Below are 6494 nucleotides of genomic sequence, written 5' to 3' on the forward strand. Positions count from 1 at the left end.
TGTATATTAAATTAAATATGTCTGCAAGTTCAAAATAATGATTCTTGACAGGGAATATTTCTTGAGGCGTTACAAGGTCTTGTTTTTTTATAATATTCTCTGTTTTTTATATTAAATTGTCACAAATAATTTAAATTTTAAAACATCAAACAGTTTTTCTTTTCTTTCGAAAAAGTACATTATTTATTGTTAAAATTTCTAGGAATATTTTGCACTAAGTATTAGAGACTTTTTCGGTGTTACAAATAATTTATATTATAATTTTGAGATATTCAAAATGAAATACTATACTATAGGGACAACTAAAAAGGGATAGTCTTAACTATTAAATAGTTTTAAGACTGAACAATATAACATATATAGTTTCTACTAACTAATTAACAACCATACTTTTTACTATTGAATAAATTATTATACATAAAAGAGTAGTATATAAACTCACCTATAGTCTAGTCTATAATCTAGGTTATAACTATAGTTTCGATTAAAAAGTAGTTTACAGTCTTGACTATAGAGAAGTCTACAGTCTCGAGTATAGAGTAGACTATAGTCTCGACCATAGAGAAGTCTATAGTCTCGACCATAGAGAAGTCTATAGAATAGTTAGTCTCGACTATAAAGTAGTCTATAGTCTCGACTATAGAGTAGTCTATAGTCTCGACTATACAGTAATCTATAGTCTCGACTATAAAGTAATCTGTAGTCTCGACTATAGAGTAGTCTATAGTCTAGACTATGGAGTAGTCTATAGTCTATACTATGGAGTAGTTTATAGTCTAGACTATAGATTAGTCTATAGTCTCGACTATACAGTAATCTATAGTCTCGACTATAGAGTAGTCTATAGTCTCGACTATAGAGTAGTCTATAGTCTCGTCTATAGAGTAGTCTATAGTCTCGACTATAGAGTAGTCTATAGTCCCGACTATAGAGTAGTCTATAGTCTCGACTATAGAGTAGTCTATAGTCTCGACTATAGAGTAGTCTATAGTCGAGACTAGACCAAAGAGTACTTTATAGTCTCGGCTATGGAGTACTTTAAAGTCTCTGTAGTCAAGAGTATATAGAGAAGCCTATAGTCTCGACTATAAAGTAGTCTATAATCTCGATTATAGAATAGTCTATAGTCAGTTCATTATAGATTAGCCTATAGCCTCGACTAGAGGGTAGTCTGTAGTCTTGACAAAATTCTTGACTGTAGAGTAGTATTAGTATATTTCCTACAATAGAGTAGAGTATGTTCCTGACAATCGAATAGTGTAAAGTCTTGACTATAGAGTAGTCTCGACAATAGAATAGTCTATAATCCCAACTACATAAAACAAGGCTTTTTTAGATTTGTATATAATCAAGATTACAGAGTAGTATATTGTTAAGACTATTTATAAGTTTATGTAACTGCTATATATGTGTCTATAGTCTCGGTTATTTTTTCTCCAAGGTATCAATAATTTCGGAACACATTAAATGTTATAATAGTCTGGATAGTCTCTGTTTCATTTTAAAAAATATACTTTAACATCTGAGCTCAACCATGAAGTACCTACAAGAACATAACATTTACATTTTGGATAAATTATTTTTATACATAACCTTGACTAATGCAGAATAAATTTCAAATCTAGCAAGAGATATTTATGTATTTATTTCATTTAAATCAAAAACAATTGTAATTTATATTTATATGAAAAAAATATACATCAATTGTATAACCGTAGACAGATATTAATTGGCTAATGTTTCTCATGTAATGAAACACATTTCATTTAATATTCATTTACTTAATAGCGATAAAAAAATACTAATTAATATTATTCCAATATTTAAGAAAATACAAAAACCTATTAGATTTGTTTTGTGGATTTTGTTTGTATTGTAAGAATAAATAACTGTCAGTGTTGAAGTGCGTGTTGAAGTATATGTTTGACATTGTTTATAATTAACAGACAATATGCCTAGAAATTAACTTCTTAAAGAAACTAGACATTTTTTGAGAATTTCATTGATGTCTAAATTTGGTATTAATTTTTTTTTTGTTTTGTACAGTAGTTACGAAAGAGATAAAATGTTAAATAATTCTATAAATGAGAAGAGAATATTTTTTTTTTAATTAGTTTGCTTACATTCTATCGACCACTGGTGGCTGTAAATGCCGTCCTTAACTCTATGTATACATTTTTTTTTAAACACATCTTTGATTAGCTTTATTGATAAAGCAATGCTGGAATCATAAAAATAATTTAATAATAAACATAATTTTATTTTTTTTTTCGTTTTCATTATATTGAAATTGACAATGACAACTACAATAACAAAAAAACAAAATCATTAAACCCTCAGATATAACAACACAATACAGAAACAAAAAACTCACGTGTTACAATTAACTAAATTATGATTTTGTTTTGAATCTTTTGTTGTCATTGTTGTTGCTGCTGGGTCTTTTAAAAATTAAAATGCTTTGATTTTTTTCTATCTTTATGTTTTTTGGGTGTTTGTTATTTTATTTTTTTTCGTCTATGACCAAGTACTTGTTCATGATGGGTTTTATTTTGTTGTTTGTATAAATTTCATTGAAGTTCAATGAACTTTTTTTGTTTGTTGTTGAAATCATTAAAATAAATTGTTTTGATTTGTTGTAGATGATGTACAATAAATAGATTTTTTATAAACAAATAAAAACTTATTTAGTTAATTAGAAAAATATTAATTTAAACATTTTGCTAAATTGTATTTTTTTTAATACAGGGAGCCAATTAACAGAGAAACAAGGTTATATATAAAAATTAAAATTAATTTAAATTTGCTATTTTTTATTTAAATTATTATTTTTAAACAATGTCATTATTTTTTCTCTTATGAGTTCTACCGCATCTTTACATTTGTATACATAAATTTTTATTTTATTCCTTGATTCATGCTTTACTTTCACTTTATTTTGCTTTAGCGTTGATTAAGTACATTAAATATTGATTAATTTTTTGTGTTGTTCTTCATTAAATTTATGTTATTTATTGTGTGTATATTAAAGATCATGAGATTAAGGAATATGTTGGTTTTATTTCTTTCTTTACTATTTTTTTATTTTTTAATTCCTACATATATTCTGTACAATTGGGAAGTGTATATGTATGTAGTAGTCAGGACTAAAGATTATTGTATAGTCTGACCTATAAATCTATAGAGTGAACTACAGATAGTAAATAGTCTAAACACCATGGATTATATTATTAACTATAAGTAATCTACAGTCTGGACTATAGATAGTCTATAGTCTGGACTATAAATAGTCTATAGTCTGGACTATGAATAGTCTATAGTCTGGACTATAAATAGTCTATAGTCTGTACTATAGATAGTCTATAGTCTGTACTATAGATAGTCTATAGTCTGGACTATAGATAGTCTATAGTCTGGACTATAGATAGTCTATAGTCTGGACTATAGATAGTCTATTATCTGGACTATAGATAATCTATAATTGAAATATAATCTGAACTACGGAGCAGCCTAGAGTGTGTATTATAGATAAGAGTTGTTTACTGTCTAAAATACTTTATTATGAAGAATGAGACATCAAGTTCTTTAGTACGATTATGTGGTCTATCTAAGGCAGTCTATAGTCTGTCCTATAGAATTTATAGTCTAACATATAGAATTTATAGTCTGTGCAGTCTTTATTTTCGACTATAGAGTAATAAGCAAATTTCACTGGCGCAAACTTTATCTAAAGCACACTTAACAGACACAAAAGTTATTTCTCATCATTATAATAGTATTTGTGGTATTTTTTTAATTTTCCTAACAATCTAACCATGGCTACTAAATTACTAACAAAAATCAAGAAACAAACATACGAACATAAAAGATAAAAAGAAAATAGAATATGTAATTTAAATTTTTGTTTATAAAGATTCGAGACACAAAACTTAATAAAAATTTTTTCATGCCACAAAAATTAAATTAGGTACTTACCTTTTGTTGGAAATTACATAATAACATAAAATAAAGAAGTCTGTGCTTATAAATATTTTAATACGATTTCTGTATGACTTTAATATTTTAATGGTTGTAAGTAATTATAATGTGGTTTCCTGTTAGCGTTTTTTTTTTCTGTTGTATTTAATCACAAATTTACTTTTATAATATAGAGGTTATTTATTTAAAGAAAACATCATTTGAATGGAGTACAAAGTTGTTAATATCATTTAAGCTTAAGCAAAATATTTGTTAAACCAAAGATAATATGGAAATAGGTCTTCTTAGTAAAGGGTGATATACTTCTATGCATTTATGTGAGTAATTGTTTTGTTAAAAACATATAAATTCTTTAAGCGAAGAACCGTTGTAGTTTATTTTTATTAATTTTTGTACCAGCCTTCTATAAATGCAGACAACGTAAAAGTTCATAAAGGTTTAAATCCACACGTGTTAAAATTTTTGGCTTTAAACGAATATTTTATAAACATTTTTATCTTTAACCCAATATTAAAATATTCTTTAATTTATTCACATAGAACCAATTTTATTATACAAATTTTATTATCGAAAACATTTTCTTTTCAATCTCAATTCAATTGACTGGCTATAATTTATTTTATTTAACAATTTTGTGGTTTTTACTTTTACCCTAAAATAAAGCAAGAAAATTGAGTGAAATGATTGGTGTGAGAAATCCCCTAAAATAGAACATATACTCATAAATGCTTTCCTATCGAACATTTTTTTAAAATTTATTTCTATGCTAAAAATATCATCAGACAAACATATCATTTTTACTTTAAATACTTTACTTCCTTAAACATTTTATCACATAAAATCACATAAAAATATATATACTATAAATATGTTAGAACCAAAATAACAGCAAAATAATCTATATTTTATTTATAAATATTTTAACTGACGAAAATTTGTAAAACCAATAAAATGTTTTCATGTTCAATATTTATGCATGGCTAAATGTACATAAATATTATGTTTGTGTGAGTGTGTGTGTATGCATAAATGTCCTTTTGTTTTCATATTTTATCCAATTTATATGATTGACAGGACATAAATAACAACTTAAAATGTTTACACATATCCTGTTTTATAGAGTTATACATGTGTGTGTTTGTATATTTTAATTTGTGCTTGTGTATATAAATAAATGAACATGACAGAAAGCACTTTTCGCTAGAAAATTTAAAATATTTTACGTTTTTTTTTTTTTTTTGTGGAAAGCGGTAAGTTTTCGATTAATTTAGTTTGATCACTTAAAAATTTGATGAACATAACAAAGCAGTTGGAATTACAATTAGATTTACATTTTTAAATCATTTGAATTAAAGGATTTAATGTAAATAATACTTTAATGTAATAATACAAAATACATTAAAATTTTAATTGTGCTTATTAAATAAAAGACTATAAGTGAGAGAAAATAGCTTTAGTTTACGTACAAATACGAATTTACTTTCTAAGAGATTATTTAATTAGTTTAAATTACTCGTCACCAATACCAGAAAGCGGAAGCTTTATCTATTTAGTTGTTGAAGAAAATGTGTTAAAGAAAATAAATTTACATATGTAAATTTTTATATATGAAAATCATATTTTTGTTTGTAAAAAAATATGACGCAATTTATTTACTTTTTTGTAATATTTAAAAATTCCATCACCTCATATCCTTTCCTAGAATCCGTGTGTAAAAAAAAAATCATACAAATACAAATACATGTCATACACAATATATTAAAATTAAACGAAAACGTAAAAATTTTTACTAAAAAAATACACAAACACAAACAAGTACTTAATAAGTAGTCAACCATATAAACCTTAAAAGTACTTTATGGTTGCTGAGGTACTGGCATTAACAAAAGTATATACCTACGAAAAAAGGGTGATATTTTAAACGAAATTTAAATACAAAATCTGTTTTGCCATTAGTAACTTACTATATTTACATATATTTTTAAATAACATTTTTATTTTTGGGCTTTAAATTATTTTGTACCTTTAATTTTTATATAAACTTTACATTACGTTTAAATTTAAGCTCGTTTTTATCTGCATTTTTCTAAAATTGCTTACATCTAAAATCGATAAGTTTGCGTTTCAATGTCAATGCAATACATAAATATTTCGAAATTTATGACGTTGTAAAAACTATGTCATATCCCGTTGTGTTACCCTTTTTCTTTGGAATGATGGTACGGTTGCACTACTGAATACTGAATTGTTTAAAGCTTTACGTTCTACTTTAAAAACATATATAAATTAAATATTTATAAAATATCTGGGTGTATAAAAAGGGGATATTATTTTCATGCAAATACTTACAAGATAGAGTGACAAATAGTTGTTCGTACTCGCTCTATTCAGTTCTAGTTCAGTTCTAGTTTAGTTCTAGTTTAGTTCTAGTTCAGTACTAGTTCAGTTCTAGTTCAGTTCTAGTTCAGTTCTAGTTCAGTTCTAGTTCAGTTCTAGTTCAGTTCTAGTTCAGTTCT

At 25.6% G+C, this 6494-nt stretch overlaps 2 protein-coding genes across 4 annotated transcripts in view; one reads left to right on the top strand and one right to left on the bottom strand.

The window, feature by feature from the left end:
- The window catches only part of LOC111674909 (actin-like), a 72779-nt gene that overhangs the window by 53772 nt on the left and 12513 nt on the right, over nt 1–6494 (bottom strand). The gene's annotated exons all lie outside the window — the stretch shown is intronic.
- LOC111674878 (adenylate cyclase type 9) overlaps nt 1–6494 on the top strand; it is a 102685-nt gene that overhangs the window by 34343 nt on the left and 61848 nt on the right. The gene's annotated exons all lie outside the window — the stretch shown is intronic.

The sequence above is a fragment of the Lucilia cuprina genome, chromosome 3 (genome assembly GCF_022045245.1).
Source record: "Lucilia cuprina isolate Lc7/37 chromosome 3, ASM2204524v1, whole genome shotgun sequence".
NCBI classification, from domain to species: domain Eukaryota; kingdom Metazoa; phylum Arthropoda; class Insecta; order Diptera; family Calliphoridae; genus Lucilia; species Lucilia cuprina.